This window comes from Cuculus canorus, chromosome 4, assembly GCF_017976375.1.
Source record: "Cuculus canorus isolate bCucCan1 chromosome 4, bCucCan1.pri, whole genome shotgun sequence".
NCBI classification, from domain to species: Eukaryota; Metazoa; Chordata; class Aves; order Cuculiformes; family Cuculidae; genus Cuculus; species Cuculus canorus.
In genome coordinates this window covers 48,648,229-48,673,914 of record NC_071404.1, presented here as the reverse complement: position 1 = coordinate 48,673,914, position 25,686 = coordinate 48,648,229, and the positions used below count along the sequence as shown (strand labels likewise).

The window sequence follows — 25,686 nt, the reverse complement described above, 5'->3', positions numbered from 1 at the left end:
GCAAGATAATTTCATTTATTCAAAACCCCTCCATACACACCTATTCTTTATAAAGATCTCCCTTGGAGTAGGAAAGGTCAGCTATGGAAAAAGTCACAGCAGAAACTAATGCTAAATAAAGGTTAGGTTATTTGATTTGACTCCTATGTAAACAGCAATTGTGGTTTCTTCTTTGTGATTTATTAATGAGGGAACTGACAGAAATGTCTATATTTAGATTCTATGAAAGATTTCATTATTATGAGTTCTTGAGACTTTTTCTTTGCTTGAATAAACCTGATGCTTGACAGGAGGACTTCCTCTGCTCACAGAATATCTCTCCTTTGCTTATGTAGTTCCATGCAGTTTACAAGTAGTTCCATTCAAACAATGGGTATATCCAGAGAAGTGCAGAGTCAATCAGGCCACCTCTTGAAGTCAGTAACCAAAACGTTGATCCAACCAAAGTGGTCAGCAACTTTTAAAGAGATGTAAGCCCTACGCTTGAGGACGTTAAAAATTTCTTTGTCTCTGTTCTTTGCCGTCTGATAAATGCAAATTTTTCCAATGGACCAAATTCCTTATTTGATTCCTAGGAGTGACTGCAGCTATTCCAGACCTAAACTGACATGGGTTAATATACACTTATGGGGCTAGAAGGTGAAAATTGGAAGGAACTTTACTGAAAGCCCAAGGAGACAGTCTGGAAAAAATAAAGCTAAAGTGTAGGTGCTGAATCCTTTGGGCCTTCTGTTACTTGTTTTTTGTCTGATACATCTCTACCTTCCAATCACTCAGGATGGGAAGCTGAAGAATTAAGAGTCCCTCGCATCTCACTATGCCTGTTTAATGATATGGTACACCAGCTGTCGTCATCACCTTACTTTTGGTCTATTGAACTGAACAGTATGGAGCTCAGATTTTCTGTCTCTATTTCAAAATGTCTGCAAGACAAAGCCTCCTGGTTAAAGATCTTATAAAATAATAATGCAAACAAGATGCACGGGGAGTTGGAGGTAAAAGACTTGCAGAAATAGGGTGGATTAAAGGGAGGTTTAAGGAATAAGACCGGAGGAGTAAGGGAGTATCATTTCAGTTGCAATGGGCTGAATGCTGTTGATGAGTACCAAAAAGCCAGACAGTTTTCACAGCAGGCTTTTGCCTTTTCCTGTCCATTTGTATGCAACACATCACACATTCAAGCTCATGGAGAAAGTGACCTTACACAAGGGAAAGCGAGAGTGAGCCCAACCACTGTGCTGCTCCAGGGCAGCCAATCCACAGCCAATGCCTTGTTGCTAAATTAAGCAACAGGCCACGGTCTGAAGCAGACACGGACCCAAGACTTCATAAATCAAATTTCCCTGCAGCAATAGAAGCTTACAGGGAAAAAGCAAACAGTGCTCTTGCAAACCCATTCATGCATTTCCAGACTAGGCCTTTTTTTTTTTTTTTTTTCTGGCCATTTCTGAGCAGTTCAGAGCTATTAGTAAATAAATATTCAACAGATTTTTAACACATGATAGCAGAGCACTTATACTATTACTGAAATATTTACTGAAACTAAACAGTATTGTGTGTGCAAAACCCAAATTTGATCAGCAGGAAAACTGAAAGAGAAGCAGTATAAATGTTGGATTGTAATTATCCCTAATTACAAAAGCTTTGAACTAAAAAAGAATTGAATCTTTCTACTTGCTGGGCTTGATTTAGTGCTTCATTAGTCAGATTTTGCACCAGTTACAGAGCTGCTTTGGAATTCAGCTGGAGTAGTGCAGCACTGAATAATGGCCACACTTTACAGATGTACTGCTTGTGGAACTGGAGTTTTTAGGGCTTCTAAGGTTAACTTCTAGAGGACTGCCAACCAGGCATCACCTGAAGTTCCTCTCAAGGGAAGAATCTCAAAGCTTTCATTTTTGCGGGTAAAATTTGAGCAGTATGTTCAAGCTATCAAGTTGTCCTGCAGGGATGCTAGACCCACTTGAAGTTCTCAGCTGGAAAAGCTTTTGGTGAATCCAAGTGTAAAGACACTTTCCTTTCAGTGACAGTCCAAAGAAAAGGAGGTGGGGCCCTGAAGCAATCTACCTATCTTCCACTGCAGGAAATCTGACTTTGCCTGTTCAGCTGCTCAGTGACGTATTGCTGTATTTTCTGTGTGGCAACAGAGAATGAAGTTTTGTTGGTAAAGCCTTGTGCAAATATGCAGATATGGAATAAGGAACAATGAGTGCCAAATGAGTTTACAGTCTCTATGACGAGTTCTTCTCTTGTATGGGACCACTCAGCCTTTTCAAAATAACCTGTGTTTCTAGGGCCACTGGGTTTTATATGTTCCCAAGTTCCTTGCTTCAATAGTAACCACTATGTGGTAAGATCCATGAGAGTATTTCATTAATCTTTCCAACCTTGAAAAAGCCACCTTTCCTTTTGATTTTCATCTTGGAGTATGATGTCTTGTTGTGAGAAGACATTTATTTATAGAAACTGAAAGGCCCACTTCTTGTTTCTGAAGCAGAACTGAGAAACAATTGGTTTTCATATCAGTGTTGAAAAGAAAAGTGGCAGAGAAGCACTAGGAGCTAATCCATGACTTAGGTACAGTTCCACAAAAGACTAGGACAAGTGTATGATCTGGAGGTTTTACTCTTCTTTCCCATTTCAGGTGACAGGCAGTCCCTATGCACTTGTGGTAAGATAGTTTGGAGAGCTGGTACAGATAAAATTAATAACTTGAGGAGAGATAGGTATTGCCTGTTCCAGCTCACAGTGGAGGCAAGTGAGTATTTATGATGGTCTGGGGAGAGGCAGGAATGTGCAACTGGGAGGGGAGGAGGCAAGCAGGATCGTGGCTAGTGTGAACTGCCCTGAATCTTACACTCCTGCACACCCTTCTGGCAGCCCCCAAGCAAAGACTGTGTCTATGTCCCCTCTGAGGATTGATGAAGCCAAATGTTACACAGCAAACTCCATTGAATTTTGTAAATTCGCGTATCCTTCACAATGAGATAAATGTATCCAAAGTCCTGTTTGTCGTGGACTTGGAGCATCCTACCTGGCAGCCAACCATGCCCAAGAATTGCTTGGGAGAGTGCTAGCTGCACTGATAAAATCATGAAATAAAGATGAAGGCACAGTGTTCTGGTCTAGCTGGTTACATGAAAGTGCCCTTTGAATTCCCCATGAGCTTCAGCTTTGCTAGATCAGCATTAGTTCTCCAGCAAAAAAACATAGTTCAGCTGCATACCCTTTACTGTATGAGCCTTCTGTGTTGGATGAGGATCAGAAAATCCATATAAAGGGAGAAAATCATCTTAGGTAACTGACTTTTTTTCCCTGTTGAATTCTCTCTGCAATTTTATTTTATGTGTCTAAAATGGTTGTGCTTGCTCCTGCAACATCCAGGCAGGGAAAAGTCCTGGAAGAGATTGAGCTAAGTTTGAGCTCAGTGGCTGTAGAAAGCAAGAATATTGCTATCCTCTGTGGAAACATGATTAAAACGAGTCAGTAAACAGCACATGCAGTGCAAGAAAAAAATTCCACACACTGCTGACCTATATGGAAAAATAACTTGTTGATTACTCTACAAACACACTACATCTCCTTTGTATGAGAGACTTGAAATTAACTCCTTTGTTTCCATTCAATTCTCCATTCTCTTTTACTTCTGGAGAGTCAGTAAGTCAAAGATGGCACATCAAGTCTTAGCACATGCAAGAGAAATCTGACAGAACTGCCCAGGTAAATATTTCCACCTTACTCTCCCACATACAGATATGACATTTTCTCAAACAAAAAAAAAATGATGTACAGGAGGCCTCACTAGAAACACTTAGAGATGTTAGTATTTTACAGAAGTTTAAATATTTGAAGACTGTATGAGCTCTAATGTATTGTGAAATATCTCTCTATGATATTTGAAAAGTCATGGCAGTCAGGGGAAGTCCCTGGTGGCTGGAAGAAGGGCAACATTGTCCCCATTTTGAAAAGGGTAGCAAGCATGACCCTGGGAACTACCAGCCTGTCAGCGTCACCTCTGTGCCTGGGAAGACCATGGAATCTAGGATAATGATCCTCCTAGAAGCTCTGCTAAAGCACATGGAGGACAGGGAGGTGATCCAAGTCAGCCAGCATGGCTTCACCATGGGCAAGTCCTGCTTGACCAACCTAGTGGTTTTCTATGATAGGGTGACCACACCAGTGGACACGGGAAAAGCAATGGATGTGATATATCTGGAGTTCTGTAAAGCCTTTGACATGGTCCCCCACAACATCCTTCTCGCTAAATTGCAGAGAAATGGATTTGATGGGCAGACTGTCCAACAGATAAGGAGTGGGTTGGATGGTCGTATTCAGACAGCAGTGGTCAATGGCTCCATGTCCAGATGAAGATCCGTGACAAGTGATGTCCCTCAGGGGTCCGTACTGGGACAAGTGCTGTTTAATAATTTCATTGATGACATAGACAGCAAGATCAAGTGCACCCTCTGCAAGTCTGCAGATGACACCAAGCTGAGTGGTGCACTTGTTAAACCAGAAGGACAGGTTGTCATCCAGAGGGACCTGGACAAGCTGGAGAAGTGGGCCTATGCGAAACTCATGTGGTTCAACAAGGCCAAGAGCAAGGTCCTACACCTGGGCCAAGACAGTCTGTGGTTTCAATACAGAATGGAGGATGATGTGACTGAGAGCAGCCCTGCAGAGAAGAACTTGAGGGTACTGATTGATGAGAAGCTCGACATGAACCAGCAACATGCGCTCACAGCCCAGAAGGCCAACGGTATCCTGGGCTGCATCAAAAGAAGCGTGGCCAGCAGGTCAAGGTCTGCTCTCATGAGACCCCATCTGGAGTACTGTGTCCAGTTCTGGAATCCCCAACATAAGAATGGTATGGAACTTCTGGAACGGGTCCAGAGGAGGGTTCCTGAGAGAGCTGGGGCTGTTCAGCCCGGAGAAAAGAAGACTCCGACCAGACCTTATAGTGACCTTCCAGTACCAGAAGGGGCTACAAGAAAACTGGGGAGGGACCTTTTACAAGGGCCTGGAGTGATAGGATGAGAGGGAATGGATTTAAATTGGAAGGGGGAAGATTTATATCAGACATTAGGAAGGACATTAGGAAGAAATTCTTCACAATGAGGGTGGTGAAGCATTGGCACAGGTTGTCCGGGGAAGCTGTGGATGCCCCTTCCCGGGAAGTGTTCAAAGCCAGGTTGGATGGGGCCTTGGGCAGCCTGATCTAGTGGGACGTGTCTCTGCCTGTGGCAGGAAGGTTGGAAGTGGATGATCTTTATGGTCCCTTCCAACCCAAACCATTCTATGATTACCAGTGATCAAGGGTTTTTTCCAGAGGGTGGTGTGCTGAGTTTTTTTAGTCTCAGTCTATAGTGTTAAAGGTGCCAAACCCTTTGCAGTCACTTTGACTGAGTTTAGGCCATCTGTGCCATTTTCTTTGAAAAACAAGTTACAACGTGACTTAGGGCATTGCTTGAGTATAGCCTCAGGACATGTTCCTGATCCTGCCTTCACTCAGTGGAAAACCAAGTCCAAATGTTATAAATCAGAAACAAGCAGAACCACATCCTCAGAACAGATGTCTAGGAATTAGACTGGCTGCAAAACATGGTGGCTGGGTCACTCTCTGGTGCAGACCTGCAGCAGACTCAACCCAGTACCCTGCAACAGGGGTAGCATTTTCACATCTGTGCACAAGACGCAGTGGTGCCCCCAGGCCTGGAAGGGCAGAAACATGAGGTCCACCCAGAAAACACCTGCTGCCTGTGAGAGGCATGACCAAACAGGGAGAAGGCACCCAGGCTCCTAGTTTTGGAGAGCAAAACGCTGTTTGTGATGGCTGTATGCGTCCTGAGGGAGAAGCCCCTCAATCTGAGGGAAAAAACAAGTCTTTCTGAGAGAGGCTGGCCTTGCTTAGGAAGCCCAGCTGAGTGGTACTGACTTGACCCAGTTGTACGTACCCAAGGGTAAAGGGTATGTGTGTCAAGACCCTTCTCATCCCAGTGACCCAGAAGTCCTTATCAGCACTGTGGTCACCCTTAATGGAGGTCATTCAGTAGCACAGGACAAGCAGGAAAGCACACGCAATGTAAATTCCCCTGTGCCCTTCTACTGCGGTGGCTCCTGTCTGTGATGTGGAGGGGACTGCCTCTGGAGATGGTGTGATTAATCCATGCAAAGGAACACAGGAGAGAATACTGCTTTCATTTTTCTAGCCTCTTCTTATCCATCCTGGTAAATAAATAGTTTTTTCTCTTCAGTTCACTTTTCTCTTTACATAAGTAAATTAGACTAAACAGAATCTGCTTTTGACTGTGCTCAGGGACCCAAGACCCTTCTTAGCAATGACACTGAGATCGCAGAAGCCTTGCCAATCATTAAGCCAGAGTGGGAGCACAATGGTATCAAGCTTTGGTTACAGTTCTTAAAAAAAAAGCCTTAAACTCTTTGATGGATTCTTTAATGCTACTGAGATATTACTTTTTCTTCTATTCCCCCACATTTCAAGAGTCATTCAGTGCATTGCTGATATCCAATTTATTCTTCTAGTTGTGAGTGATATCCTCTGTTAGCAGTGTAAATTGCACCCATTGCCCTTGGCGGAGTTCTCAACAACTCTCCTGCTGCCTGTTAAAGCAGTTTCATAAATAGACACACTTCATTAATATACACTTTCTAGAAGACAAATTGAATTTTTTCAATATATCCCTCAGCAGCCATTGAATTACTTAGCTAGTGGTGGATGTGCGCAAGCTCGTGGTCAGTGATGCTGAAGAGTCACTAGTGGCTAAGGGAAAGAACAGGATGTTCTTTGCTTATGTGTTGGTTGAGATGCTTCAGAAGGCCATGCTCCTGAGAAAGCAGGCAAAGTAGGAAGTTCTTGTCAGCATCATCTTGCTGTGACAATGATGCTTGCTTGTAGGTCAAAAGACTTGTCAAAATCATCTGATGAGTATACATTGGGATAGAGAAAGTTATACCTAGGCTGAGAAAGGAAGGAACAGCAACAGACTGTGAGTCCAAACCAGGTATGGCATCCTGGAAGGAAGAAGATCTTCTGCAAAAGGCGTAGATTGCACTGTGACCTTTGATAGAAATCTTAACAACCCAAGACTTCCTCAGAAGAATTCTGCAATGATGCTGAGAAAAACCTCAGCACTCAAGACAAGTTCAAAAAAAACCAAGATAGCCACTCTTCCTACATCAAAACAAGAACAGCCAAATGCATATCTAAGTCTGACAGGAACAAATTAAGAAGTTCATGCAACAAACTTGTTACAACTAACAGAAAAGAGTCATGTTTCACAAGGGGTCTTAGCATGATCCAGCATGAAGTTCCAACAAATGTTTGCAAGGAATTCATAAATGGACTTGTGACTTTTCCTTGTGCAGATAATGCAGGAAATAACTTCTCTATTTTTTCCACCTCCCCATCTGTCTATTCCACTCCTGTGCTGCAGGTTACTGTGTGCACAATGAAGTCAACACAGAGAAATGTCACCTTGAACACCTGAGGCTTCAGAGTATTACACGATAAAGATGGCTTTAAGCATTGCATACTTACCTCCCTCAGACCTGGGGATGGAAATTCCTGTCAGAAAGGAGAGATTGCAGGAAGAAGCTAGCATTCAGTCTCTCAATGAGAATTTCCAGGGCTCACTTAGAAAAATCTCCCAGCAGTCTGTCATTTATTCTACAGCAAAAAACTCAGTTTGCTCAAAAAAAAAAGAGAAGGGTTGAATCAGATGAAAAAATGCAGGAGTAAATTTTCTACATGTGTGACTAGTACATACTGCTCTTCAGCTAAGATCAATAGATTTTTAACATTTTTTTCCTCTTGACTGTATGTATTCTTTCTGTGTATATGCATAGTAGGCAATTTTAATGTGTACAGGGAGATAATCCTACTGCCATTAGAATCAATAACAAACTCATTCACCTTAGTAAAAATTAATCCTGTTAAGATTTACTGAAAAAGGTGACTTACCAATACTGTCTCTAATAATTACTAAATTTACTGTTTATTTTTGTCCGTGTTAAAAGGTTCATGCTGTACTGAGCTCAAAAGTAGAATCATAGAATCATAGAATCACTAGGTTGGAAGGGACCCACTGGGTCATCGAGTCCAACCATTCCTAACACTCCCTTAAACCATGCCCCTCAGCACCTCATCCACCTGTCCCTTAAACACCTCCAGGGAAGGTGACTGAACCACCTCCCTGGGCAGCCTCTGCCCGTGCCCAATGACTTTCTGTGAAAAATTTTTTCCTGATGTCCAGTCTGAACCTCCCCTGGTGCAGCTTGAGGCCATTCCCTCTTGTCCTGTCCCCTGTCACTTGGGAGAAGAGGCCAGCTCCCTCCTCTCCACAACCTCCTTTCAGGTAGTTGTAGAGAGCAATAAGGTCTCCCCTCAGCCTCCTCTTCTCCAGGCTAAACACCCCCAGTTCCCTCAGCCACTCCTCATCAGACTTGTTCTCCAGCCCCCTCAGCAGCTTCGTTGCTCTTCATAGCGCACAGTTTCTTCCAGAAAACCTGCAAAGGATGAGGCTTTACTACTGCCTGTATTGTCGAAATAGCTGTACGCTATCTGTTACAGGCTGCGACTTTGTGTCTGTTAGTCCAATCCAGGCTTGTCACAACCAAATTTCCCGTCCTGAAGAGAACTCACAGGCTGCTTTTCCAATGAGCAATGTGACTCCTTCCAAGGAAGAGCAGGAATAATGTGAAGTAAACACACACTCTTAGAAAACTAGGGACATCCCAGCAGAAAAAATCTGTGGTCACTCCTGAAACAGAGTATCAACGTCTCCTGAGAGCAGTGTACCTCTACATATAAATGCAAGTTAAAAGGAATTAGAGTAAAACTGTAATAACTACAGCTGCAAATAACGAAATACAAAACAATAGTTCAATTACACAGAAAATATTATCTAAGCAAAGAATTCACTACCTTAAAAGATTCTGGTTTTAGCATTAAGCCATCCTCTAGTAAATTTATATGGCCACAAGCGTCTCAAATATCATGCTGTGGAGAATATGCATTGTATGGTAGTTATGTCAAATCAAGTGAACAATAACAGAGTCCTATCCATCCTCTGCAAACTGGCAGTTAATATACTATAGATTTATGGAGATTACTTTAGTTTTACCTACATCTCTCGCATACAAAAGATTGCCTCACAGCTGAGGTTTTCTATATGAGTCCCTTAACTACGAGAATGTTTCCCAGAGAGCAATGCCGTAAATCCTTTAGTTGGTAACTGAGTAGGTGATGAGAATGTCAAGTCATATTTATGGTTTTTTTCCCCTGTAATGAGTAAAAGTGATTTGTACTTAGGCAAAGAGCTGATATAAAGAGACCCCTATAAATTTAAAATGTTTGTTATCCCAGTGACATAAAAATACACTATTTTGCTGCAAGTAAGAAACATGTTTTCTCTGTGTGTTCCAAAGAGGCAACACCAAGAGAGAGTAAAAATTTACAGTTGTTTTGAAAACTCAGAAATATTTTTTTTCTTGCTGGGCTTCCATGTGTTTTCACAGCCTTTTCCCTGGTTCATGTCATTACCTTGTTCCTCTGCACTTCATGGCTCATGATACCCCACAAAAGAAGGGGCAGTTTCATGACTACTTGATGTTGCAGGCATTTGCTTCATGTCTCAGGGATTTCCGCAGCAATCAGGGGCCACTGTAGCTGTATTGTCGCTCTGTGACTCCCCGGGATGCCCACCTAACCCAGAGCTTCAGCTTCAGCCCACTATGACAGCTTTATGACTGCTGAGGATTGTCGTGTCTTACCAGACCATTTAGATCAGCTTTTAGGCTTTCTCTGTCACTGAAGGCAGATTCTTGTCCATTATAAATTGCCAGCGGTTCATTGATTTCAGTTTACTAATAATGATTGCTTCTTACAGTATTACCAGTTGGCCTCACTTTGATCAAGACATCAGCTCAGTGCACACTGGCAGGCAAAATGGATATAATTCTCTCAATTAAATCCAACATGGTTATATCTGGGGGACTAAGCACTTCAAAAAAAATGAGGAGGTCTGGTTCCTTTGAAGCACCCAGTCACACAGCATTAGGAGTTATGCATGTTAAACCCTAGCCTAGAAGATTGTATGTGTGTGTGTATATATATTTCCCGTGTGTATAACCACAAAAAGCACTGACCATAACAGCTGAGAGCTTTGCAGTTTCTCATCTATGATATGGAAGCAGTAGAGGAAATAGGAAGTTAATTTGCGATATTCTCTCACTACTTTGGCATCCTATTCAGTGACTACATCAAGGATCTCACACCAGCTGAACCTGATGAGAAGCAGGAAGGCAGGACTAGTTCCAGGCCTCCAATTTTGGAGTCATCCCACCAGGATGCCAAGACAGCAGAGAAAAAGCAGCAGCTGACTCATAAGCATTTAGCAGAAGTAGGGAAAGGACGGGAGAGTGAAAGGGGCCATCACGTGTGGTCTCAGGTCATTCCCAATGCAACTATAGGGAAATGTGATCTGGTGGAGACTCACAAGGGCAAGACCTGTTTGTGTATTTAATAGTGGGTTTAGAGTAATGAGAGGATTTTTTTGCCATTCTAGAGGTAGGAGACTGGGAGGAAGTGGCAACTGGATTAGGGGAAAGCCACTGGGCTGCCCAGAGGGTTTTGCCAGCTGTGAAACAGTTTTGTTTGTGCTATTTGATGAAGGAATATAATGTCAATATGTATACCTCAATACTCAGCACCTACTTCTTCATAGCACAGCAGAAAAGATGTTGCCATGCTTGTTCTGCTGTCTAGGCAAATGAATTGTTTCCCTTTGCAAAGCGCCAGGGCATAAGACTGCCAACAAGGCTGTTGTTATGAATCTCAAAAAGATTTTCTCAATATAAAAACCAAATCATGCCACTCTTGTAGTACTTTGCCTTTAACATTTCTATTTCCTGAGAGACAGTAGAAACTAGTTCTTTATGACCATTTTCAGAGAAAGGCGTATAAAAAAGCTTAACAGGTGTGGAGATCAGTCGATTTTTCACAGGGAGAATGGGGAAAACCAAGCTGCTGTTTTGGGACAGAGATGCATGAAGTCCTCAACCTGAGCTCGCTGGCTTCTCCTCTATCTGCCTGGTAGGCAGCAATGTCAAAGCACAAGAGAATCTGTCAAATTCTCCTACCTATTAAAAAAAAAAAAAAGATACCATTTTGTATAGGAAGCAGGTTTCAGGTAGCTTCTACTTCCAAATATCAAACATACAGGTTTTATAAACAGTTGACCGATGATATGGCTACTACTGATTTTTCTGCCTCTTGCTGTTTCAGACAATACCAGCTCTGAAAAAGCAAACCTAAACTGCGTCCCCTCTGTCACCTCTGATGATCATAGTACTCAGGTACGTCCTACTCTACTGCAGGCTTGGCAAAGAAGAAAAAGATTTTGGAAACCCCAGTAGCCCTATTTTCCAGACAGCTATCTCCTTTGTTCCCAATAGCTCCCAATTCTGTCATTCTTGAGCATCTCCCCTGTGCTTATGGATTTCTTTTTGCAGCTGTCCTGTAAAGAGAACTAAAGTCCTAAAGGTTTGACTAAGTCATAAAGGAGGGCTCTGCTCCTGCTCAAACGGATTTAAAATAATGTCAGAATCCAGTGCCCCAAACACTGAACCATTTCTGTCTTTCTCAGATTTGTAAAAAAAAAAAGTTCTTTCCCAAAGCACTTGAGCTAGCTTTAGCCATTTGTTAGCCTAGGAAAAGTTCATACCCAAATGCACAATGAGACACTCAGAGTCCTCTAGTTCCAAAATATTCACATTTCTATGCCAATTGGGAATGTTCTGGTGACTCACTTGTAGACTGTAGTGACGCCTCCAGCTTCTCAGATAGCCATCTAAGTAATTTGTTTCTATTTTACAGTTTTGGGTAGTTTGGGGTTTTTTTTGGAAGGGGGGTGGGGTGGGATGAGAGGATTGGTGGGATTAGTTTTGGTTTGGTTTTGCTCTTAATGTGCTGGGGTCTCAGTGTTGTTGATGTCGTCAGCAAGTGCAGTTTAATGCCTTTGGCCACACACATAACTTCGATCTTAACACTCTTCAGCTACGTGTAGTAGTACTAAGTATTTAAGTATGAAGAACGGCAAATAAGACTTTTAAGGGAGTAAATGAAAGGCATATCCAAGCTTGTGTTTTCTAGACAGCGTATTCTGTAAAACTTCATGTCTTTCTAGAATTTTGTGAGCTTTCACCACTATTAGTACCTAAGCATAATTGCAAGAATCTTTCCTGACTAATCTCACCAATGCTTCCTGAGATCAATATAGCAAAATTCACACATGGTGGGTTTTTTGATCAGGTACATCATAAGCATTAATATTTGTTACTGTTATACTATGGACGAAAAAACTGAAGCCATTTGTTTAGATATAGTGCCTGACTTTATTTCATGGAGCCTACAGCTAAATATTTTTTCTTCTTGTACTATTACCCAAAATATGCTTGAAATGCTCAACCGACCTTCAGCAAGAAAATTGTCTTACCTTTGCTATCTGAAGGAGAGAGATTTTATGATTGTTCCAACAGATATGTCTGGCAAGCTACATTGTAAAGTGCATTTGCATTCATGGCCAGGTGAGAAGATTAATATGTGTTGAGAAAAGCTTCAATGCTGTCTTTAAAAGAAGAGGTTAGAACATCTTCCCTACTATATGCCTCATATACTACCTGTTCCAAAGGGAAAGGACAGAAGTTGTTACTGGATTCAGGCAGGCAAATGATGGGATGGGACAGAATTGGCAGAGGAAAGGTCACTTACGGTTGTCCTATGGAAGTGGGATGTTTTGTAATTCAGAAATGGAATAAAGGGGAAAATCTACTCTGAGCATTTCCTTTTGACTTGTCTTGAATATTTTGACATGTCTTGAATATTGGAGAGAATATTGCTTTCTCATTTTTTGTTGTTCCTCCAATCTTGTCACAGCACTATTTAAACTCAACATTCGTGGAAAGGAAAAACTCCACAGCACATGTCAAATATCACAGCTACATTTCACCTAGTATACAGGTAGTCACAGTACTAGGAAGTGTAGGAAGGCACAGTGTTGGATTGCAGTTTAGCTTTCCAAACTGATCCAAATGCACACTCATTCATTCATTCATTCATGCACTATTCCTAATGCTACGTATCCAATACATTCTTAGATAACAAAGATTGCAAGTCCTGAAATGACATTGAGCATGAGGTCTCCTTAGCTCTGTGTAGCAAGAAGACTAACAAATGTGGTCAAAGCCAATAACGTGTGGTAGTAAATACTTGTAATGTACACCTGTAGAGTATAATTTCTTGACAGTGGATTCTAGAGAAATATACTGAGAAGAAGAAAAAACAAGCCTTGGTGGTTTTTAAAATAACAGCCTTCTAGAGCTGAGTTAAACTCACAGATCATCAGTTTCTGAGTTCAGAATGCTGCTACTTAATCAAAGCTCCTGTCATAAAGCAATGTGACATTTAATTTCCATTAGATGTAGATGCAAAAATTACCTTTTTGTTCCATGCTGAACAGCATTTAAATATGTTATCACTAGGCAAGATAATATAAAATGATTAGAATTAGTTTCAGCTAGTCTCCTTGTCCCTTTTCCTTTGTTAACAAAACTCTGAAGATTTTTTAGCTCAAAGACAAGACGAAGTTCTTCTGAAATTGTTAAAAGGGATATTGACTTTAAAAGGACAGTAAAACACTTTTTCATCTGCCATCTGTGACTTATTTCATTGGTTTTTGCATTGTCCACTGAAACCAGTAAGAAATCACCTAGAGACTTCAGTGTTAATTGTGTTGAACTCAAAGACGATATTTATTACCTATACATTTCCTTAGGAATTACAGGAAAATGTCTTCTTGCACTGCAGCCATGAAACACATATCTTCCAAATCTACATATGAATAACTGAGCCTTGACTAGCTCCTGTTCTGGGGGTATGTACCAGACTCCAGAGGAAAAAAATATCTTTAAAGAATATGCAGGCAAAACACCTTATGATAACCATGCTGATACACCTAATGCAATTCACCAACGGCCAAAATGGACTTGTTTTTTGATTGAACTTGCATGGAAAATGATGATGGTCTGTTCTGCAGAAAGCTCATCTCAAAATACTTTCCATAGGTTCATAGGTCATAAAAATGCAGCAGTCATATAGAATGCGCCCTCCGCATATCCCAAATGGATCAGTTCATTCCTGGCTTGAATGAATCAAGCTTTGGTGTTAGTGACAGGGTTTGGATGGTCCCTGTAGCGAGGAAGGGCTTTAAAAGGGGCGGTAACCAAGGGACAATGAAAAATCAACCTAGCAAAAAGAGTTACAAGGAAAAAGAGGGAGGAAGAAACTCCCAGGCAAGCCTTGTCCATTCAAGTGAAACTAAGCCAGTGTGAGCTCCACGGTGATGCCTGTTCTGCAAGAGCCCACTGGGAAAGTAGAGAGTGGCCATTTGGGCAGCCTCTGAACAGGGCCGGCTGAGTCTGTAGATAACGATGTCCAATGTGAATGGGCTGAGCTGTTCATAGCATGCTTACAAAATACAGAAAGCTTAAACAGAACATCATCCTGAGAAACAGAAGACTGGGCCTGACCTACTTTGAACAAAGAAACTGTAAAATCAGTTGATTAGATCAAGCAGAGATAGTTACTTCTACAGTAAGAAAAAGAGGAAAAAAAATAAGCAAAACAAGCTTTTTGAAAAGATCAAGCTTACCTTCTAGAAACAGCTATGCTAAGCACATTTGTTCAGATAAATAGAGCTGTTACTACCTGTTTCTGATACCAGCAACGTTATTAGACCAATGGCTGGGCAAAACGTGTAATAGATGCAGAGAAAGGCAAAAAAAAAAGGAAAGATTTTACTTCTTTTTTTTTTTAGATTAAACAACATAATAGGTAGATGACTGACAGCTAGATTATGATGACAAATATAACAACATGAAGAATGTCCAAGAGAAAGTAAATAAGATTTTTTTTAATATAGAATTCAGGAATAACGGGGGCACCAGCAAATTTAAAGGTGATAACCAGCAATGTTGCTTTAAAATGCACAGTTGCATCATGGATACTTGAGACCATAAGCCAGAAGGATTCTAGTGAAATTTGGCAAATACATGCAGGAAGGAGAAAAAGTTGATTCTTTTGTTTTATCAGCTCCCTGGAATGAATGTAAGGCTTTGTGTTCCAATGTAGTACTGATGTGTTTAGGGATCATATTAACAGGTAATTTAATTCCAGATGTTTTTTCCTTTTTGGGCATCTGCTTCTAGACCGACCTATGGTCTACCTAGTTATTCTTGAGTTTATTATATTCTTTATGTTTAATCAAAAGCCTCTGCTTCTCTCTGGTTCTTTTCATCTCCACTCTTTACTGTTCATGGTACTTATTCTCCATCATTCATCTACTCACTTTACAAGTACCTATTACACCTGCTTTTCATCTTGCCTGTTGTATGAATCACCATAAAAATCCATATTGTGGGGAAGGCAACTGTGAGCCATAAACAGCCATGGTAATTGTTGGGGGAATGATTCCTTTGGTAGCATGAGGGGAAGTTCCCACCTTGTGCAAAAAAATGTGGAAGTATGAAAGTAGTTGCCGTAGCCCTGCCAAGGGATTTTCCCCTCTGGAATAACAGTTTACACAGCCAAGACAGTAGGCAGAACTAGGCCCACAAACAGTTTCTTAAACTCAGTGCAAATGCACAAGCTGCTGAGTGGTACCACATAACAGAAATGTATTGGGAGAGTATTTCATTTACATTTAACCTTCAGCACTCACAACCTCTCCTTAAAAGTATCCCTGGCTGATTTTCTTTTTTCATGAAATTTTAAAAGTGTTAAAGGCTTTTGATATATACAGTCAATACAATTTAAGTAGAGACAGGGCCTGAATCCGGAGACCCCATGTGTCTGATGCTACATTAACTTAATTTATTGTTCCCAGTAAGCAGTGGTTGCCTGAGCAGATAGGTTTTCCAGTCATTTATTTGACATCATTACAGTTGAATATGCACCAGAATACCATGCGGTGAGTACGTAATAGATCACCTCATTATGATTATGTGTTGTTCCAGATCTCAGTTTTGTTGACATAGAAGGAGGTAAACAGTATAAATTACTGACTCATCAAATGGTTTGTCTTAATTTGTTGAGAAGGGAGAAGGTTATTTTTTTTTTGTGGTCTGTTTTACATTTAGAATTGCAATAATGCATATATTGAATATGTGTTAAATGGAAATAGATGAATGTATTCATCACACTGAACTGTGCTTTCACACTAAGAGTGAAAACATTAAGTGTCACAACACATTGACCAAAGGTTCCCATTATGCCAAAGGAATCACAAAATCACACATTCTAGAGATTGGAACAGACCTCCGGTTCTCTGGTCCATGCCCCCTGCTCATGCAGGGCCACCTAAGGCAGTCTGCCCAGGACCATATCCAGATGGCTTTGGAATATCTCCAAGGATGGAGACTCCACAGCCTCTCTGGGCAACTATGCCAGTGCTTGGTCACCCTCACAGCTAAGCTGCCTTCCAGATGGCCAGCCCCAGCACGTACCAGTGCCTGAGGTTATTCCTCCCTAGGCACAGTTATGCACTTCCCCTTGCTGAAATGCTCCAGGTTCACATCAGCCCATTTCTCCAGCTCATCCAGGTCCCTCTGGATAGCACCATGACTCTGGTGTATCAGCCACTCCTACTGGATTTGTGTCATCAGCAAAGCTGCTGAGGGTGCACTCTGCACTATCATCCAGATCATGAATGAGAATGTTTAACAGTATTAACCCAGTCTTCACCCCTGGGTTACACTACTAGTGACTGGCCAATACCTAGACTTCCTTCCATACCTAGATCATCACCCTCTGGTCATGGCTGTTAAGACACTATTCAATGCAACTCACTGTCTACTCATCAAACCCATACTTCATTGTCTCCTCTATAAGGATCTTAGTGGAGTCAGCATCAAAAGCCTTCCTGAACTCTAGGTAGACAATAATCACTACTCTCTCCTCATTTACCAAGCCATTATGGTTAATACACCATAAAAGGTTATTAAGTTGGTCAAGCACAACTTCCTCTTGGGGGAGCTATGATGGCTTCTCCTGATGACTTTCTGACCCTTCACGCACCTGGAAACAGTTTCCAGGAGTAGCTGCTTCATCACCTGCCAAAGACTGAACTGAGGCTTCCTGGTCTTGGTCCTTCTTCCTCTCCTTCTTGAAGACTGGAGTGACACTCGCTCTCCTCCAGCCTTCAGGTTCTTCTCCTAGTTACCATGAGCATTGGAAGATAACTGAGAGTGGCCTTGCTGTGACATCAACTAGCTCCCCTAGCAGTTGTGGGTGCATCCCATTAGGGCCCATGGACCTCTGTATGTCAAGTCTGCTTAATTATTCTCCAACCTTATCCTCACCCACCAATGTTATATTTTCCCTGCTCTAGAATTCCCCTGGTCTCTGGGACCTGGGATTTCTGAAGGACTATCTTGTTAGTAAAGACTGAGATGAAGAAGGCATTCTTATAGCCTTTTCCATGTCCTTCATCTCATTCAGCAATTGGCCCACATTTTCCCTAGTCTCCTTTTTTTGTTATCTATGCACCAGAGAAGCCCTTTGTGGTGTCTTTGACATTCCTAGCCAGATTCAACTCCAGTTGGGCTTTAGCTTTCTTAACTTCTCCCTGGATGCTCTTACAATGCATCTGTATTCCTCTCTGGTTACCTGGTCTCGCTTCCTCCCTCTGTATGCTTCCTATTTGTGTCTGTTTGGCCAGGAGCTCCTTGTTCATCCATGCAGGCCTACTGGCACTTTGCCCAATCCCCTCATTGTTGGGATGAACCACCCTGAAGTCTGAAGGAGGTGCTACCTGAATATTAACCAGTTTTCTTGGGTCCTTCTTCCTTCCAGGACTTTACCTCATGGAACTCTACCACCCAGACGATCGAAGATGCCAAACTCTGCTTTCCTGAAGTCCAGAGCTGTAAGCTTGCTTTTTACCCTCCTCCTTCCCTTCAGGATTCCAAACTCCAACATCTCATTGCCACTACAGCCAAGGCTGCCTTTCACTTTCACAACCCCAGTGAGCCTCTTGTTGTTGGTGAGTATGAGGTCCAATGAGTACTTCTCCTCATTGGCTTCTCTCTCATTCCGGTGAAGAAGTTGATGCACTCCAAGAATCTCCAGGATTACCTGTGCCCTGCTGTGTTGTCACTCCTGTATACATTAAGGTGGTCAAAGATCCCCATGAGGACCTTTATGGCACAGTCAGAAGCAAAAACTATGAAAAGATGCATGGTAAGGCCAAAGATGTTTTCTTTGGCTGTAGAAATTCACATACTTGCATATTTTCAGCTGAAATTTTACATAGCTGCTTGAGATAGAGCAACTAGTATATGGATTCATAGCATTTTAGAAGCACTGTGAAACAGAAAAACAGCCCAAATACCTCGTTCACTCACAAGAGCATATGATTTGTTCCATGCAGTTTTCTTTATATGCCTGTTTTTTTATAAATACCATAATTTTTAAGGCAAACATTCTTGAAGGTAACATAACCTATAGGACCTATTCCTTCTAGCCATAAACTGTGTTATCAGTCCCAGTCTAATGATCCAAGAGTGTTATTACTGTGTCTGAACTGCGCGTCCATTTGTGAGATGCCCAGTACAGCCCATTAGGTATGTGAGAGGTAAAGGAAGAGGGTGATGCTGTGTAACACGTGGAATGAATATTGCTCCAGTCTGCTGGTCATACGGAAAGTGCACGATCACAAAATGCATGCATTATGTCACTTCGTGTATGATTTTCTTCTTCGATATATTCATCTCTAATGGTACAGCTGCTGACTGCAGGCATCATACCAGAGGACTCATACCTTTTTTGGCTCAGTTCCCAGGCCAAAATGAATGTGTTTATCCACTCATTCACTTGTTTTTTGCATTAATGGGGAGCAAAGGTGTAAGTGCCTTCACAAAACTATAGATGTTAAATGATTGTATTCACAAGTTTGGTCTTCATTGCTCTCTTCAGCTTAATATACTCCCAGATGGAGTTTTGCCTGGGAAAAGTTTTGCTTTTAATTACTTTTCGAAGTATTCATATCTCCTTTTCCTAAAGAAGATATGAAAGATGTTGCATTAAAAAAAAAAAGGTTTCTACAGAATTTAAATTTGGTGTCCATGTCATAAAAACTGAAAATATATTGAGAAATATGGTGGAAGCAGTGCAATAAACAACAAGTCTAATCCACATCAATGTAAACTTGTGTATCGCTATTGAAGTAAAAGAAACTATGATAGTTTCTCAACAAGTTATACCACTTCTCATTTTAAAAAGTCACCAGCTCTATGTTCTCAGTTACAGTAAAGAACTTTCTTTTAGCCAGATGGTGAAATACTTTAAATATAAGGTCTTAATACATTCAAACTTCAAAGGCGCTGTAGAAGTGCGGTTGTCATTTCTGATGATTAATTGTACTCTAGCAGCTCTGAGAAAACCTAGGCTCCTGTTGCTCTGAGCTCTGCCCTAATATATATCAAAAGATAATCCCTCTACAGTTAAATTTATGCTTTCACCGTGGTAAATACTAGCAAATTTAAAAGGTTTAATTCTTTATTATTCTTGTTATTATTGAGATCTATGCACTCATTTAATTTTAAGCACATTCTGTTGGCTTTAGTAAGTGCTAAGTGCAGTGCTTAAAGCTAAGCAACAATCTATGTGCTGGTCTCGGTATACATATATACCAATATTGCATGATGTACCAAATGAAACCGTTCTATGGTAGGCTGTGGTTCAGTGAAGAGAAAAGGATGTAGGGGGAAAAACATGTACATAAGAAGAATTCATAAATAAAGTGGCAATGCCCTGAGGGCACATGGGCACTTCATTACCTTAACCAGTTTCTACAATGATCTGAGTCTCTCTGATGCCTCTTCTCATCTTTCCTACATCATTATTGCATTTGGAAACAAAAGCATCCATGCCCTACTGGGCATGGAGAAGGGATTATTAGTTGAGCTGTATTTCGGTCATATTATTGCATTTCTTCCTCTTGGATTTCCTTGTCCATCAGATGATAATAAGTAGGACCAGTGCTTAGCCATGACTGCTGAGAGCAGCATGGGTATTCTCAATACAGACAGAAGGAGATGTTTATCTGAACCCATCAGGAAAACATTCAGGCGCTAAGTTTGAAGTGCATGAGCATGGAGGGGCTTGGAGCAAACAAAGTTACCAAGCCCGCTTGTTTCCACCTCAGAATTACAGTTGCTCCTTTCTGGCAGGTGCTGGGACTGATTCCTCCACTTGTTCTGAAGGTGCTTTACAACCCTAAAATAGGAAGTGTACAATAGCCCATACAAAGGCTTCCCAGCCTTTCCAGCTGAATGTATATGATTATTATTGCTGTGACTTTCAAGGCTGGATGGTTAACCGCCTCTCTTGGATCCCTTTGAAAATCATTCCATGTTTCCACTTCAATTAATCTCAAAGTAGGTTTCCAAAGAAGAGGAAAGTATTAGCTATATACACTAATACAGCTGAAATTCCTTGCAAATAGTTTCGGAGACAAGCCTGATTCTCACCTTCCTGTAATGTGTTATTTCTTCCTGGGCCAGGAAGGTTGCTGGTTACGGCAGCGGCGTTAACATTTTTCAATAATTTGAACATGGGGAGAAAGATACAGAAAGGAAAAAATGGCAGTGGGCTCTTAAAACTACATTAAAGGACACAAGAAGCTTGGCTATCTTGCAGAATTAATTCAGTTAACTAGTGCCAAAATTGTGATTTTAGTATCTAAAGGGTGATATTATTAACAGAAAGGGTCTTTCTTAAGAATCCAAATAAGGAATCTTATGTTTAAAAGGTTTAGGAAAACTACACTGCTGAGTAGCCCTTGAGGTCCTGTGAAGTCCTTGTAGCAACAAAGTCTAAGTGCCTACAGCTACTTCTTCATAGAAGTACAATTACTGACAAAAGAAAATTGCATCATGCAGCCTTTCTTTTTCTTCAACAAAAAAAGGGGAAGCTTCACTGTAGTAATGTTGATGGCAGCAGGGTTAATTCTAGGAAGTTTGGAAATGCTTCTTTAAAAATAGGTCACTGATTCTGTTTGCTAATTCGACCTCATATTTCTGACTCAGACATGACCAGGGTGAGGACCTGGCTCTGTACAGCCCTCCAGAGCACCAAAAAAATGTAGCCTGATTATAAAGAGAACAAAGTAAATAAATGCTACCAGGAACCCCTGGCTGCTCTAATGTTGTAAATTTTTGTCCCTTTCCTGATAAAGTCTGCTGCTCTTTCCACTCTCCTCCACTCCACTGAGGTTCCCCTGTGTTTGGGATGTTCAGGCTTTTAAGAGTACTGCCAGTTTAGTTTTGGCATGTGAAAAGTGGTTAGTGCCGGTAAATATTGAAAATACCTCTTAAATTTTCCATGATTAAATAACTGTCAGAAAGCCACATTCAGGAATGACTATTACATAAATATGTGCTGAATTTACTGGCCACTGCTGAGGACCAAATCACATATGCCACAATGGGAAATGTAAGATGTTTTTCACTTAAGCCATGAGTCAAAGACATTCAGGATAAATAAATGAGCCTCAGAGTGCTTTGCAGAGCAGCAAGTAATATATGGGTCCATTCATATGGATCAAGGGAACATGATTCATTGATATTTATGATGATTAGAGAGAAAAAATATTTCCTTAGGTCCTCCAGTCAATTGTTCTTTGCCTCCCCAATCTTTTCCATACTGCAATAGAGTTCTCCTCACAGCTCGTCCTACAGTTTTCGAAATCACCCTCCCTTTTATCCTTAAAAGAAGGTAGAAGAGTTACAACCTTCCTGGCTGAAAACCTATATTTGACTTGAATCTTGCAGGCTCTGCTGAACCATTTCCTGTGACTGCAGCAAAGAGAGATAAAATTCCACACTGGTGGGAATAAACGTAGTTCAGATCAAAGATTTCCAGGCAATTGTGAGTCCTAACCCAAAACGTCTTTTGCTGCTAATAGTTTTGCTTGGATTTGTGTTTGGCTTTGGGGTTTTTTTGACGGCTCGCTGGGGCGGACAGGGCAGCGCTCCACGCAGGGAGCCTAATTTGCCTGTCAAAAACACCAGGACAAGTCGAAAGCCTGACAGGAGCTGATCCGCATTTGCATACACTGCAATGCCACATGCAAATCCCTACAACTCCGCAGGCAAAAGGCTCACGAGGCGCCTCGACAGCTCCCTGCAGGCACGCTTCCCGAGCTGACACACGCAGGACTAGCAAAAGCGGATGGAATTAGCGGATCGGGGATGCGCAGCTCCAGCCCTTCCGCCGTGAAGCAGCTTCGGCGTGTGGTTTTGTTGCAGGAGCTGGCAAAGGGCGGCTCGTAGAGCAAAGCAGCGCAGAGCCAGCAGGGCTGCGGAGGGTCCCTGCTCAGCCCCGTGCTCCTGGGGGGATGCAGGAGCCTCCAGCTCCCCGGGCTATAAAAGCCAGGAGAGAGCTGGGGTGCGCCTGGCGTGAGCTGCAAATGCATTCCCGACACCTGCCCTCCGCGTTCGGGAGGGCTTGAGGCGGGGGTGCAGGGGCGAAACGCCGACAGAGGGTGCCGAGTGCCCCCCAGGAGCTGCCCCCGCTCCGGCCGCCGGGGGGAGCACGGATCGGAGCCGCAGCCCGGGCGCTCCCCGCCTCCCCGAGCCGCCTGCGGGCTGCCCGGGCGGCGGTGCGGGCTCCCCGGCTCCTCCCAGCCCGAGCCCCTCGCTTGCCTCTTCGCAGCCGGCACGAATCGCCTGCCCCCCGCGGCGGGGAGGGCCACCCCAGCGAAGCCCTCCTCCCTCGTTTCCCTCCGCCCGCCCTCCTCGTCCTCCTCCTCCTCTCGCCGCCGCACACCCCGAGGAAGGGCTTGTTTTCCTGCCCGGATGATGAATTTCTCCGCAAGGTCATCCCTGCCCGCGGCGCGACCGCGGCTCCCCGGTCGCCGCCAAGGAGGTAAGAGGCGGGGGAGCGGGAGCATCTCCGCACACACGCCTCCAGCAGGGCTTATCGGCGCGGGAGAGGAGCGGGGACGGTGCGAGGACAGGTGCCCGGGGCGCGGCAGGGCTGCTGGCGGCGGGGATGCGGTGCGGAGCCGTGCCCGGCGCGGGGATGCCGGCGGCGGGGGTGCGGTGCGGAGCCGTGCCCGTCTCCGCGGCCAGGAGATGCCCCGCAGAGTGGTCCCTCGGGGGCAGCCGGGCTGGGTCGGCTCCGACGGGTCCTCGGTGATCCTCTGCTCATTTCTGAGCTCTTTGGAAGCGGGTTTGGCTCCCGCGTGTCCGCGAGCACGGAAAACTTTATATATAAATACATATATACACACACATACATACACACACCTTATCATTATTATACATATAGATGTATAATATATATATGTTTGTATTGTATGTGTATAATAATAATGCGGAGGACACCTTATCATTTTTATGTATCTATATGTATAATATATAGAATCAGAGAATGGTTTGGGTTGGGAGAGACCTTAAAGCCCATCCAGTTCCAACCCCATTGCCATGGGCAGGGACACCTCCCACCAAGCCAGGCTGCTCGAGGCCCCATCCAGCCTAGCCTTGAACACTTCCATCCACAACTTCCCTGGGCAACCTGTGCCAGTGCCTCACCACCCTCATCGTGAAGAATATATATATATGTGTATATATGTATTCATATATATGTATATAAATACGTGTGTGTGTATAATGATAATGATAAGGTGCAGCAGGCAGGGCTGGGAGGATGCACGGTGCAGTGGCCATGGCAGTGGTGCAGTCACCAGGGCAACGTGCCCACGGTGTCACAGCATGGAAGGTGCCCCAGTGGTCACTGCCATGGGGTGCACCCCCTGCCCCCTGCTCTCTGCCTCCCCGGTGTGGGGTTCAGGGTGAAAGGGCATCCCCCAGGTTCCCACATTCTCCCTGGGTCGAAGCTGTAGGACACAGGCATGTGGCTGAAGCGGTGTCCATGAAACCCAAGGCTCCCGAAAACACGCTCTTGGGGGTGCTGAGTTCAGAGAGGAAGGATGGTCCGCGCAGGTTGAGAGCTGGGACATTGGGGTCAAGTGACTGCACGCCTTGACAGCTCACCCAGGGATGCTCGCCCACATTAGCGTCGCGCTGCCTGTTCGCTAGAGGCACGTTGAGCGGCCTGCCTTGACGTGTTAAGGTTGGGCACAAATCCCTAAGCATCCTTTTCTTCTTCCTGCTGAAGTCAGTGACAAACCTATAGATGATCTTGCCAACTGCCAGTCTGTGTCTTGTGTTGTCTATGGATCAGCTTACTTTTTGTGCCTCATACAGGCCTTGGCTTCATTAATGCTTTTTTCCTTCATCCTTCTTTTCCGCTCAGGAGAAGATAACAATACTGCTGGTGGATTTATTACAGTCATAAGGAATTATTATGATCCCATAGTCTAACCTCTTCCATCATAGTCTATTCCCCAGCAAGTCCGAGGTCTGGCCCGCCAGCCTCTTCAAACAGTCTTGATTTAATGACTTCCTACGATGGGGAATTTACCACATTCCTGGGTAATTGGCTTCGATTGTTAATCTCTTTGTTAAATGCTGGCATCTTTTTTCCACTTTGAACTTTCCTGACTTCATCTTCTAGCCACTGGATCCTGTAATGTCTTTGTCTGTCAGATTAAATAACTATCTAGTTTCAGATCGTCTCTCTCTGCTCAAGTGTTTAAGGGCAGTAATTAAGTAGCCACTTAACGTTGTCTCTGATGAGATAAATAGGCTGAGCTCCTTTGGTCTCTCCCTGGAATGTAGATGCTCCTAAAGAGGAACAGTTCAGTTGCTTTTCTCTGAGCCCCCACTGTTGTCCTCACTGGCCACCAGCACTACACAATTGATTCCAGGGAAGCTCACATTAATGTCACGTGTGGAGATAATACCCTCATGCTCAGTATTCCCCTGTCTATTCACCCAAGGGGAAGATCTTTCCTTTCCCACGATTACACAGTGGGAACTTCTGTTCACTACGTGCACTGATCCCTGCTTTTCTTTGCAAGCCAGGGTTTTCTCAGATGGCCTGTCCTGTAAGGAGCATTTAAATTAAATCTTCCTACATGCATAACTTTGGATCTGCCTGTATTAAACAGATTCCTCTCCTCCGCCTCCTCCTATCACTTCACTTCCAAGGATTCTGCAGCTCAGGAATGACAATAGAGCTCTGATGTTTCTCCTTCCAGAAGTCAGCTGAGTTTTCTTCCTGGGACTTATGTGCTAAAACAGTCTTTCTTCTTGGTAGCAATTGCTCCAGATGACCTTAAAGTTATTTAAAGTTTACCAGGGGAGAAGTTATACTGAGCAAGATACAAACTGAAAGTGCCCATTACAGTGAAGTGGTTTCGTAACAGCTTTCATTCAGCTGTGCCTGTAATTGTTGGTAAGAGACAAAGAGATTTGCTTTCCTGTTGTACAGAACTGTAAATGCCACTGCTGGGTATGACATCTAAGCTGATGCATATATTGTCATTATGTTGCAAATCTTTAAGTTGAATTTTGCAGGGTTTACTTAGACCAAAGTCTACTTAAACCTAGTATTATAGCTCTCTTTAGAAAGCGCAGTGTCTGAGAGTATGGACCAGAGGTGAGTATTTTTAACAGGATGTTGTCAAGTTTTCCGGTAGC

The 25,686-nt window shown here is 43.0% G+C and overlaps 1 protein-coding gene across 6 annotated transcripts in view; it reads left to right on the top strand.

Moving 5' to 3' along the window:
* GPRIN3 (GPRIN family member 3) overlaps positions 1-25,686 on the top strand; it is a 95,966-nt gene that overhangs the window by 37,820 nt on the left and 32,460 nt on the right. For 2 of the 6 annotated variants that reach the window (XM_054065913.1, XM_054065914.1), the window contains one exon: positions 17,930-18,119. The gene's annotated coding sequence lies outside the window, so the exon portion shown is untranslated. Of the gene's footprint in view, positions 1-11,305; positions 11,377-17,929; positions 18,120-18,180; positions 18,317-22,846; positions 23,006-25,686 lie in introns of those variants that run through there. The other 4 variants (XM_054065912.1, XM_054065915.1, XM_054065909.1 and 1 more) reach the window with 4 other exon arrangements.